Source organism: Ursus maritimus, unplaced genomic scaffold (genome assembly GCF_017311325.1).
Source record: "Ursus maritimus isolate PB19 unplaced genomic scaffold, ASM1731132v1 scaffold_12, whole genome shotgun sequence".
Classification (NCBI taxonomy): Eukaryota; Metazoa; Chordata; class Mammalia; order Carnivora; family Ursidae; genus Ursus; species Ursus maritimus.
In genome coordinates this window covers 31,945,125-31,957,641 of record NW_024423564.1, presented here as the reverse complement: position 1 = coordinate 31,957,641, position 12,517 = coordinate 31,945,125, and the positions used below count along the sequence as shown (strand labels likewise).

The 12,517-nt window shown below is 40.3% G+C and overlaps 1 long non-coding RNA gene across 2 annotated transcripts in view; it reads right to left on the bottom strand.

The window, feature by feature from the left end:
- Positions 1 to 12,517, bottom strand: part of LOC103662930 — an 82,975-nt gene that overhangs the window by 65,144 nt on the left and 5,314 nt on the right. For both annotated transcript variants that reach the window (XR_568597.1, XR_568598.1), the window contains exon 2: positions 10,652 to 10,725. This is a non-coding gene — a long non-coding RNA (uncharacterized LOC103662930). The remainder of the gene's footprint in view (positions 1 to 10,651; positions 10,726 to 12,517) is intronic.

Genomic DNA, 12,517 nt, shown 5'->3' with positions numbered 1-12,517 from the left:
AAATTATAGTTATACTTGAAGATTCCACTAAATTCCAATGATATCCCACCTGTAATCTTAGAGGAGTTGTTGAACATAATGTAGAGTACAAACAGATATGATACATCTTAACCATTGAAACTATTGCCTTGCTTTAATTTCCCATAGCCATATTACTCAGTGCCTGAAAATACCCATAATGAGGACAAATACTCTGCCTCAATGTTAAATAAAATTAAATTTTTGGGACTAAAATTGTCTTGGCAAAAAAGATCTGATGGACATTTTTACCTCCCTGCCCCCAGTTAAAATAGTCAATATGCCCACTATAAATTAAAATAAGGCTTCTAAGGATTGAAACCTATTATATAAGGCCATTTAGAAAAATGTGATCATCTCCACTGTTTTTCTATTTAACAATCCAGTTTGTTCTGTTTTTAACCTAGAAAGAATGAAGAGCATCCCATGATGGCTTATTACAACCATAACACTGCAGTCCTCATACGCAAAAAGTTTAAACCATGTAAACCCTGGATCGTGCGAGGAAATCCTCACCTCAGCCCCTCACTATGTAACCATCATAAGACAGTCTCCATACCATACTCTCTCAGGCTCTTTTCAGAACTGCCTGGGAGTCTATTTTCTGCAGAAAGACTCATTCTGAGATTAATACATCTTTTCATACCTTGTCGGTGTTTGTGCGGCACCATCAGTCATGATATTTGACCTGAAAGTTGGGTGGAGACTGCAACCATCTCTGCAGTTGCCACAACAGCATAGCTTCAGTTGATGACTATTTGGGTTCAACATACTGAAAGCCCTTTCTTTGATTGGTAGTATGGCTATTGATAATTCTGTTGTCAGTATATTTTTATTCTTTCAAAAGTAGCTTTTTAAAATTTGGTGTTCTGCAGTGCCTGGGTGGCTCAGTTGGTTAAGCTTTTGACTTTGGCTCAGATCATGATCTCAGGGTCCTGGGATCAGCTCTGCATCAGGCTCCCTGCTCAGTGGGGAGTCTGCTTCTTCCTCTCCCTCTGACCCTCCCCCTGCTCGTGTTTTCTCTCTCCCACAAATGAATAAATTAAATCTTTTAAAAAAATTTAGTGTAGTGAAGTTTCAGTATGATGTGTCTAGGCGTGGATTCAATTGTATTTATCATGTTTGAGATTACTCGTACTGCTTGAATCTGATAATTCACATTCATATAAATTTGGAACAATTTCTCAATTATTGTTTCAACGTTGTCTCTTCTCCATTCTCCCTGTTCTCTTCTGGATTCCTTCAGAATATGTGTTTGACTTTTTATTTGATCCTCTATGTCTCTTATTATTTTTTTTTTTTTAAAGATTTTATTTATTTATTTGACAGAGATAGAGACAGCCAGCGAGAGAGGGAACACAAGCAGGGGGAGTGGGAGAGGAAGAAGCAGGCTCATAGCAGAGGAGCCTGATGTGGGACTCGATCCCGGAACGCCGGGATCACGCCCTGAGCCGAAGGCAGGCGCTTTAACCGCTGTGCCACCCAGGCGCCCCTGATCCTCTATGTCTCTTAAACTCTCTTCCATTTTATCCTTCTCTTTATCTTTCCACACCACATCATAAAAATATTTTCCAGAGATCTATCCTCCTGTTTCCTAATTCTCTCTTTAGCTAGATCTAATCTTGTGTTTAAATAGAACACTAGTTACATATTGTTAAGGACTATATTTAAAATTTTTACATTTTCTATTTCCATTATTTCAATAGCTGGCTAGTCTTTTTTAATAGTACCTTATTCCTGGATCATGTTCTCACTGCTTTTGAAAGTATTTAGTTATTGTAAACATAATTATTTTATAGTATTTAAGCTTCTTATGTGAGAGTAGGATGCATATAAAAATATAATCCTCTGATTTCTGTGTGTGATCACTCTTGTTCATGGTGAATTATTTTCTAGAGTGTTTTGTAAATTCTGAATTGTGAGAATTGGTTTTGAATAAAGATTTATCTGTGAGAATCATATTTAGCCTGTTGGGGTGTGTGTGTCTATCCCTCGTCATTTTTGTGTGTGTTTGATTGTCTGCATCATCCCAGCTTGGACCCATGACATGTAAATTTCTTAGTTTGAGGGGGTTTTTGCTCATGCTGCTAGTATAAATTTGAGAGCACATCTGCCTAATGGAACGAACAAGATTATAAATTCTCAAGTGTGTAATTCCCTCCCCCTCCCACTTAGAGCTTCTGTTTATACAGAAAAGCATCCTTATTTTTCTGTACAGGTGGGCAGAGTTCTTAAACTTAGGCTGTCTGGTTTCAGATTTTTAAACAGGGTCTCAGTTATTACTCTCTCTCTCTCTTACTATGGCTTCCATACCTTGCCTCTTATTCCTTGGTTTCTGAATCTGGTAACCTCTTCCTGCTAGCACTGAAGTATCAGCTTGAGCTGAAGCTCACTGCACTGCTTGTCAATCAATTTTCTGACCTATACACTTAAGAGCATGTATGTTATGTATTTGTTTTGCTACAATTTCTAGGTGTTTCGTTGCTGGGAGAGTTTTCAAGCTATCTGATTTGTCGTTGCTTAGAAATGGAAGTTCTCAAAAAAAAAAAATTCTTTCCTTTGTTCTCTAGTATGTACCTAGTGTACTTTGAAACTGGAAAGCACTAGAATGTGGAACATGTCAATTTTGTAGGTGTCTGGATGCATTTAGAGTATATAGAGGAGTGGTATTTCTACATATTAGCCTAGACCCTTTATGGCACAAATTCCTCTGATGCAAGACGGAAAGGAGCTGTGTTGTGTTGGTATATGTGCATACTTATCATAAATGCATATTTATTTGTGTACTTAAATGGATACATATATAGCCATAGATATTTTACTTTGGAAATCACTGCTTGTCAGCCTCTGATTCTGTCTTACCCAGCTGTGTTTCTTAATTACTTCTCCTGAGTGGTGACACTCACCATAGTTCCCAAAGCCATCAATATATTTTTTTTCCTCACAGCCTTAGTGCAGTGGAATCTGATCACCTCAGCCCTAACCACTGTGCTCTTATGTTTTGTGTGCTATTAATTAAATCGAGGACCCAGTGCTCCTACAGTGGCCATTGAGCTCCCGAGTGAATGCCTTTCCTCATGAGCCCAAAGTTCCTCGACTGAGGCTTGTTTGCTTTTGTTTTGGTTTCTGCCCGCTGTCTTGAAAATCCCTATTCTGAGAAACCCTAGCCCTGAATCTGATTCTGTTCCACTTTACTCTGGCCAGTGTCTTGCCCTGAGAACAAAATACTTGCCCTCAGCAGCTGATATGATGATAGAGATACTATGGCCGTCTTCAAGCCTCTCGAAGGATTCTCCCAAGTATAGTTTACCTTGTGTTCTCTACCTACATGAGCTTCTTATTGACCTGAGGCCCTGGGGCCTCCTCCTGGGGAACCTAGTATGTCATATTTTCTAAGTTGTATGTACTAGCCATGTTCTTTAGATGTCATGTCCTACATATCTTTTCCCTATTCATGACAGGTATCATTAGTGCTTATAACCCAGTTTCCAGAGAAGCTATCAACTATTTGTATAAAGCAAATAAAAATTGTAATCCCTATGAGTGACTAAATATATATTTATACATATTCTCTTCATTTCGTAAACAAAACACATAAACAGAGCTGCAGTGCCAAAATTTTCATCTGGGCTAATAATTTTGAAATTTATTTGCAAGGTTGCCTCTGCTCTCAATCCTTAAAGTAGAGACAAGACCTCTTCATCTCTGGATTTTTATTTTTATAATATGATTAGGCTTTCCATGAGTGTTCTTACTATGAACATTCAATTCCTATTCTCTCAACAACTAGCTTAGAGTCATGATACAAACTGTGCCATAAATACCGGCCACTTAAAATGTACAACCTCAGAGCATAGATATTCTCAATCTTTTGGTAATAGGACAAAACTCTTATTTTAGCCCTTGATGAATGTGGGAGAGAAAAAGAACTCATAAAATTAGTGGGTGAGGGAATAGAACCAATTAGAACAGGAACATGGTGCCAACAAGAGTTTTAGGAGAATGAGGGATGAGCTATGAGAGAACACAGGGATGAGGACAAAAAGGCAAGGAAATGAAGAAGGAGCTATTCAAAGAATGAGAAGAGATGGTCTGCAGAGAAGGCCAGAAAGGATTGGGAAACATTTTCAATTACCAAGACAAAGGAACTGGGCAAGCACTTCTAAAATGGTAGAAAAAAACAAAGACCCTGCTGCAGAGAAAAAGCCCCCCCCCCTTTTTTTCCAGGGGGGATGGTGTTTGGAGGTAGAATTTGGTGGAGTCTTCTGGCAGACATTTATTCAACTGAATCTTGTAAAATTTATTTCTGGAATTTAGAATTGGAAAGTTGGATGTAACAGAATATTTATGTAAAAAAACTATGTAAAATATACCAATAGCAAAAATATGAAGTCTTATATAACTTTTAAAACATTAATCTTATTTTTCCCCAGGAAATGATTATAACTCCATCCATAACCATAAGAAAGATTAATTTGAAATTTAAAAAACCTTCACATGCTTAAATTATTCTTAATAATCTGGAGATAGAATGTGTTTTGTGGGAATCAGAAATAAAAATAAAGTATATAAAAGTACGCCATCAAGAAAAAACCAGCTGAGGTCTAATTTTTTTTAAAGTCTTATTATCTACTAAGCAGTCTACATAAAAGAACCATGTATCTTAACATATTTGTCATATTCAAACATATTAGTCATATTCAATGCATTTTAAAATACCACCATATACATACTTCATAAATGTAATTCAGAAGAACTTTGCTAATTTTCACTTCCCTAATCTGCAAACCCCCAATTCTCACAAAGAACCCCGCAGTCTCATTTCACTTCTCAGCAAAGATTTAATAGCTGAGAGCTCTATCATGTTCTCATATTACTGAGACTTCATTATTTTTACATGCCACACTACAGGACACTTACTAATATACTATTAAGTATTATCATAAATAATTAAAATGCAACCACACTTGACAAAATGAAAGAACAAAGTGTATTCTGTGTTGCAGTCAACTGGTGTGTATGTTGGCCAGAGTGAGCTAAGCACATATTTTAAAAATAGAAAATCAATTACTAAGAGCAACCTCCATTGGACTGCAATGGGCCTACCTCTCATTAGTGTGAGTTAGTGAGGTCTTTTCCTGGCTCCTACCTGCCAATTAAATCATAGAGTCGTTATATCATTATCACTGTTAAACTGGAAAAAAAATTAAAAGTACCAATAAAGCTTTGTCTTTGCGCCAGCCTTTTCCCCATGGCCACTGCTTTCCATTCCTTGTTGACTTGGTGTACCCAGCTCTTTTACCACTCCTCCCTTGCCTCTCACACTCTGAGGCAAGAATTCACTGTCCTATTAATTGGTCACCATAATTTAGAAGTATGTACCACGTGGTTAGAACTATAGGGACAATGCTCAGTATACATAAGTGTAAGTGATAGTCTTTGCCTTCAAGGAGTTTACAGTATAATTTGGGAAACAAGATTAGCATAGGAGAAGAAGAAGAAAAAAAAGAATGGCCTATATCAGAATACATATAATTAAGTTTTCAATTGTGTGGTCTTCATCCCTGAAGCTATGTGTTAGAGGATGCTGAATCAGGAAAACTTGCCCAGATACTACGAGCCTGGATTAAGTGTTGGTCATTTGTGCTCTGTTAGCATGCTGCATTTAACTGTGTCGAAAGTTGCCCATTGACATAGCAATAATGGAATCCATGTCATGTCATGTAACATCTCTCACCGGACGGCATGAGTCTTGAGGACAGAGGCGGGATCTTGTTCACAGCACTGTTTCCCCTCCCACTGAGCGCCGGGCACAGAAAGTGGTGGGGAGCACAGGGCCAGATGAAATTGGAGACACAGGTGGGGCTGCACACGGGGCCTCCTCATGACCCTGCTGCTGTTTGGCCATGCTCCGCCCAACCCTCAACAGGGGCAACCAGCAAAGGCTTTGCAACGGGCAAAATGGCACGAGCAAACTCAAGTTTTGAAAAGATCCCTCCATCCACAATGTATTGAAGAGGGGCTGAAAAGGAAGGCAGGGAGCTCAGATAATTCGAAATAAACATTTAGTTAAGTAAGGAGGGGCAGCCAAAATTAACATGTGTTTGTGGTGTGATTTACCCAAATTTGGGTAATAGCCAGGTTTTCTTGGCCAGTAACATGGAAGTGTGGTTATTGCTCTGTTATTATGAATCAGCTCATTATTTCTGAAGGTAAACAACTTACATTACATTACTATCACTTTTGATCATCTTTGATAGTCTGGAATATGCACTGCGTTAGAAGTTAGCTATAGAGATTGAAGTAAATTAAAGGTGATACAGAAATATTCTCAACAAGTTTTACTTGCTCTCCTAGCAGGTGGTTCTGCTGAGATACTCCAAATAGAATATTTTGTTTTGGGGCACCTGGGTGGCACAGCGGTTGAGCGTCTGCCTTCGGCTCAGGGCGTGATCCCGGCGTTATGGGATCGAGCCCCACGTCAGGCTCCTCCGCTATGAGCCTGCTTCTTCCTCTCGCACTCCCCCTGCTTGTGTTCCCTCTCTCGCTGGCTGTCTCTATCTCTGTCAAATAAATAAATAAAATCTTTTAAAAAAAAAAAAGAATATTTTGTTTTCTAAATCTGCAAGTCGTGGCTAATCTTGCGAGGTATGCAGTCCAGATTGCTGCAATTTAAGTGAGAGTTCGCTGTCCCCATTGTTGGGGAATATGACCTTGTTCAATCAATGTGCAAGAAAATAAAATGATTTGAGCCTTTAGGGCTCCCATGGTAAACTGCAGTTACTCTGGGTTTCTAGAAGGTGTGGCTCTGGGCTGGCGGTGGAGTTAGGGGGCAGCAGGGAGTTTTCGCAGGTTGCAGCTAACTCCTTCTGATCCTAGCAGGACAATGGTTTCCTCCTCATGTTACTTTCTCTCCTTTAAGCCTTTCAGTAGCTCTCCATTGTTCTTTGGATTACTTCCAAAGCTTTAGTAGGGTCTGCCAAGCCCTGCATGGACTGGCTGCCTCCCGCTACACTCCAGCTTCATTTCACACCTTTCCCTCCAGGTGTTCGGGCACATAGGTCTTCGAGTTCCTGAAATGTGCCCTTCTTCCTTCGACAAAGGATGCGTGACCTCTTTCTGTACTCTGCCCAGAATGTTTTCTACCCCATTTCAATTCCCACCTCCACCTCTGGCTATTAATAATTGAGTGCTACAGGTTCTTTAAATCTTAGTACATTGATGATTTTTTTTTTCTGGCAAGGCTCCTCTGAGACCCTCTTCCCACGAACAGCACCCTAGACTAGGTAAAACTGGCTCATTCTATGCCCATGTAATACTATAGGATTATTGTTCGCGGCACCCACATTTGCACTTTTACTTACTTATTTCTATCATTTTGATGGAGACCCCCTCTCATCAGACTTCGAGCTCTGTGAGGATAGTAAGCACGCCTCCTTTTGTGCAACATCGTATCCCTAGAGGTTAGCACAGTACCCAGCCCACCGTAAGTGCTCAATAAACATTTTTGAATAAATAAATGACTGAGTGAATGAGTACCTAAGTCTAATAATAATATGATCCTTAACTTTCTCCCTTCTCTCTGTGATCTCATAACCATGTGCTGGAACTTGGATTTTTGTCTGTATTTCACTTTGGGTCAGCCACTCTTTAGGTGCAACTGGACATGGGGCCATTGTCCTCCACAGAGTGGCAAGTGGGGGTCCCACACCCACCACAGCAGACGCTTAATTCCAGGAAGTCCAATATAAGTCCATAGGGGAGAACATTTTAATTTCCCATTATGCTCTCTTGCAGCTGAGAAGAGACAATAAAACAAAAACACAAAAGGGCCAAGAGGCCTTAAAGAGATGTCAGATGTACTAGACCTGTTGGCTTATCCTCTGCCATTTAAAAGGGATATTCTGGACATTATGAGCCTGTATATTTTGTTTTTCTAGATAAAAAAGGTAAGATTTAAACAGAGCTGGCCTCAAGTAAAAAATAGCAACTGCACTAAAATCCGTGGGTAATTAGACCCTCATAAATTCACTTAAAAGTTCATCTTTCAAGCTCTTCCGGTGGGATTTCTAGAAGCATAAATAGTGTGGTGTTCCTCACAACCTGGGAAAAGCACAATTTGTTTCTCTCCTTTCCTGACGTGCCTATGTGGGAATCCTACCGTCCCCATAAAGGGAAACTACTAAGGGGTGATCATAACTTTTGCCACATTGTGTCTGACTTTCATTCCATCCTTACTGTTCTTTGCATGAAAGCGGCCATCGTGGCAGTGGGGACAGAAAGCTTTGGGGCAGACGGTCGCTGAGAGATGGAGAAAGGCAACAGGTCATTATGAGGTGGGGACAACCGAAGTCACAATTTGTCTCACTGTAGGCTCTGCGGGCCAGAGTTCCCGCAATTTGCTCCGGCTTCTGGTTGTCACAGGCACAGCCCTGGAAGGCGTGACAGAGCGCCGTCCCCATGGGAACGGACAGGGACCAACTCCAGCGGCATCAGCTGTAGGAATGCAGCCATGCTCTCAGGGGTGCAAGCAGCAAAGCCGGCCAGGGGCCTTCTGGGAGACTTGTTTTTAGACCTCTTTAAAGTTGCAGTAAAACGGCAGAAAGTAGTTTTGAATCCTCTTTTGAACAATTTTATTGTCTGTTCCCTTTGCCACAGGGGGGGTAATGTTGATAAACTGCTAAATAATCAACTTTTGTATATTTCATTTGAAAACTTTAAAATTTTAAATACTCACTTTATGGCCCTGATAAAGCATGACAGGGACTCAGTGCTGGCCTCCGTGCACTCCTCTGGTGGGTGGATTTGAGATGCTTGGTTTAATAGCACGCTAAGGGATTGTCACTGGCCCCAATCCCACCCCCAGCCCATGACTCACTGATTGGAGAGGATTACTATGTCTGGGAAGCAAGTTTCACATATTTCCAGGGAAGAGGCTAGGCCCAAGATAGAAGTGGAATCTAGTCTTCCTGTGTTGATTAGGGGAATACATCATATTTATTGGGAAAGAACCACACAGATGGAAGTGGATCCCAGATTGGGGTGGGAGGAACCCAGCATCATTATTTAATGCTTTGGTATACTCATGTATTTTTTGAGGAGAGGGATTGGGTCTTCATCCACTGTTTTGTGCAGTGCTTGGCATGTAGTAGGTGCTCAATAAATAGATGTTTGATGAATGAAAAGCAAGCTGAGTAAGCCTAAAATACAATTGGCTTCTGTCTTAGCTTCCTAGGATTCTTGTAAGGAAGTGCCAGAAAGTATGTGACTTGAACAACAGAAATTAATTGTCTCACCATCCTGGAAGCTAGAAGTCTGAGATCAAGGTGTCTCCCGGTTCATGCTCTCTCTGAAGGCATGAGGGAAATCTGTTCCCAGCCTCTCTTCTAGCCTCCTGGTAATTCCTTGGCTTGTAACAGTGTAATTCCAATTTTTACATGGCCTTTTTCCAATGAACATGTCAGTTTCCAAACTTCTCCTTTTGACAAGGACTCCAGTCATATTAGAGGAGAGGCCCACCCTATGCCGGTATGACTTCATCTTAATTTAGCTAATTATATCTGCAATGACTCTATGCCAAATAAGATCACATTCTAAGATAGCGGAGGGTAGGACTTTAACATAGGAATTGGGGGGGGGAGGGGAACACAATTCAACCCACTACACTTTCCTGTGCAATGAATACACTGGAATTGGAATTTATCATACGACTGTTCAAAGTGCACTGATTGGTGAGGTCCTTTCCTGGATGTCAAGAGACGTGTATTATGGACACAACTCAGCCATCAACCATTGTGTTACCATAAACAAGAAATTCATTCTTCTAATAAGAAGGCTGAGATATAAGATCTTTAAGGTACTTTTTAGCTCGAATGCTCTATGATTTTCTTCCATTTGAAGCACACCTCTTATATGGCCTTTCCTTAGTGCTATTTGCTTATCGCTGCATACTTAGACTTTCCAAATTCTATAGCAATTGAGTCCAGCGATGTTTCTCTAAAGAATTTAAGAGCCTGGTGCTCCTGTTTCAAAGAAGCCAATGTCCAGAATTCATGAAGTCAGGGACCATGTCTGTTTCTCCTACTGGTGAATTACAATAGCTAACCTAGGGCCCAGCACTCAGTAATAGTAAACACTCAATAAATATGTGCTGGATAAATGTTGAGTGAATGAATGTACTTACTGCAATATTATTTCCATAAATTTGCTAGTTATGCTCATATATGTTGAAACCTTTCTTCCTCACTATTCATATATACCCATAACTACTAATGCCAGCATATCTTAGAAGTCAGAAATCTCACACTGAATGTCCACAAATAAATGGCTATCTATAGATAAAATCATTTTGACGTATCCAAGGGATTATATGAAATATTTGGGGCATTTTGACGAAATCAAGATATAAGAAATAATCATTGTATGAAAAGCGGCAGGAAATGGCATTTGTCAGTATCCTCCAGCGCACTCTGGCAGAGGAAATCAGCACCTCCCTGTCCACTTTTCTCAGTATATCTTACCGTCTATATTTCTATATACATTTTAGATCATTTTAGGTGATGGGAGACGCATGTATCCATGGAAGAGCACAGTAGACAGCTAAGAATATAGGAAGCATTAGTTTCTGTGTTACCTCGATGTTTGGGTAAATCGATCATATATGGTAGTCGACAGGAGGTGCATGCCAAGAGTCGGGAATAGTTGACTCTGTAAAGAGTAAAAATTATAAAAATTGTTGAGTTCTTATTATTTAAAGCCCCCAAAGAGTTGGTCTCTTATACCATTTGCAGGGTATTGACATTATTTCTTGATTTTCAAGGCCTGAGTTTTACACTTGTCCTAGTGAAACGGGAGAAGCATTATTTCCGAAGCTGCTGTGCCCTGTCCCATCTGGCTAAGCCCAGAGGCCTCGGTACCGACTTATCCCTTCCCCCAACAGCAGCACTGTCAGAGAAGAACGTAACCTGCGAGGAGCAATAAATAGCAAAATTTGTGATGTAACTTGATTCTACAAACATCTGAATAATTGGAGGGAGAATGGGAAGCTAGAGGAATAGAATCTAAGGAGTGTTTCCTTCCCCCTTCTACTTCCACCTAAGCCAAGTAACCCCTTGCTAGTCAAACTGCAACAAGCCATTAACCTGGAATGGGGAAACTGTTTGAAAAATCTTACAGGGCACAGAGGTGCCTTCGTCTTCCCGAACAGCAGATGGAAGAGGACTCTTCGAACGACAGCGTTAGAAAATTATATCTAGTTTAATTTTTCTCCTACATCCTGGTTTCATTTATGAGACTATCCAGCTCTCCAGGGCTGCAGTCAAAATCAGGAAAGCTTTTCTGCCAAAGAAGAAAAGGTTTCCATGTGACAGAAATACTGTTCAGAGTGATTGATTTAAAAGTGCTGAACTCATATTCAGAGTCTGAAATCCAGGAACCGCCAGCGGGGCTGGGATTCAGAATTACAAGGATGGAGTGAGTTTCTGAGTTGTGATGCATTAAGCAGTGGGGGCAATTGCTTTTCTCACCTATCTCACAAGGGATGGAGGAAGGGAAACATTTAAGAATTAAGCAAGAAATCTTAGAACTGTTGAGTTACTGCCTCTTGCTCTGGCAGAATCACAGTTTGCATTTAGTAGGCAAACTTTGTTGAGGAATTTAGTACATCTTCGGGTAACTAAGAATTGTTTGAAGGGAGAGTTGGAGAAGACAAAATAAATAATAGAGAAGGAAAACCATATAGCTAGTTTCACTAAGGCCGGACTTCAGTAAATATGTGGGTGTTTGAGAGCATAATGGACCTATTTAAAGCAAGCAAAGCATTTCCAGGGTGTGAACTAAAAGGAGTTGGTCTACTGGAAAAAATATCTTTTGAATATTCCGCAAGAAACAGTAAGCACGAACAATGGCGCTAGGGGATTAAGACATATAATGTTAACTTACTCTTTTAATTTGTGTACTGTGGTTTTTAACAGATGGATTTATCAGTGGTTTGTTGTTTCTTCTTCTTTTTTCCCCCTAATGCATGCTGAGCTATTTCCTTGCATGCCATTTTAAATAAAAATATTTTTAAAGGGGACACAGTGTTAAGGGAGATGTATAAATGAGACAAGTGCTAATTACTGTGTCTAAAAAGAAAGTCTCTACCGTGTAAATCGCGGCACAACTGCTTACACAGGGAATGAGGGAGCTCCATGCTGGGGCTGCACTTTCTTTCCATCAAGTCACGGAGCATAAATCCTGGCAATAAATGATCAGAAGGTACTGTACTGTGTAACTCGTACAATGTTCATAAAACAAATTAATGAACAAATAAATATTCTCTGATGGACGAGCTGGCAAAAAGAGATCTCACAAAAATGCCTTCCTCTTTGGTTGGTGGAGAACGGTATGGAAGTGGCATCTCTTGGAAGAGCGTGCCTGGTCTCAAAGAGATTAATGCTCAGAAAGTAATCTCGGTGCCTGATCCAAGAGCCTGGACAGAGCCACCCCCCCCCCCCCC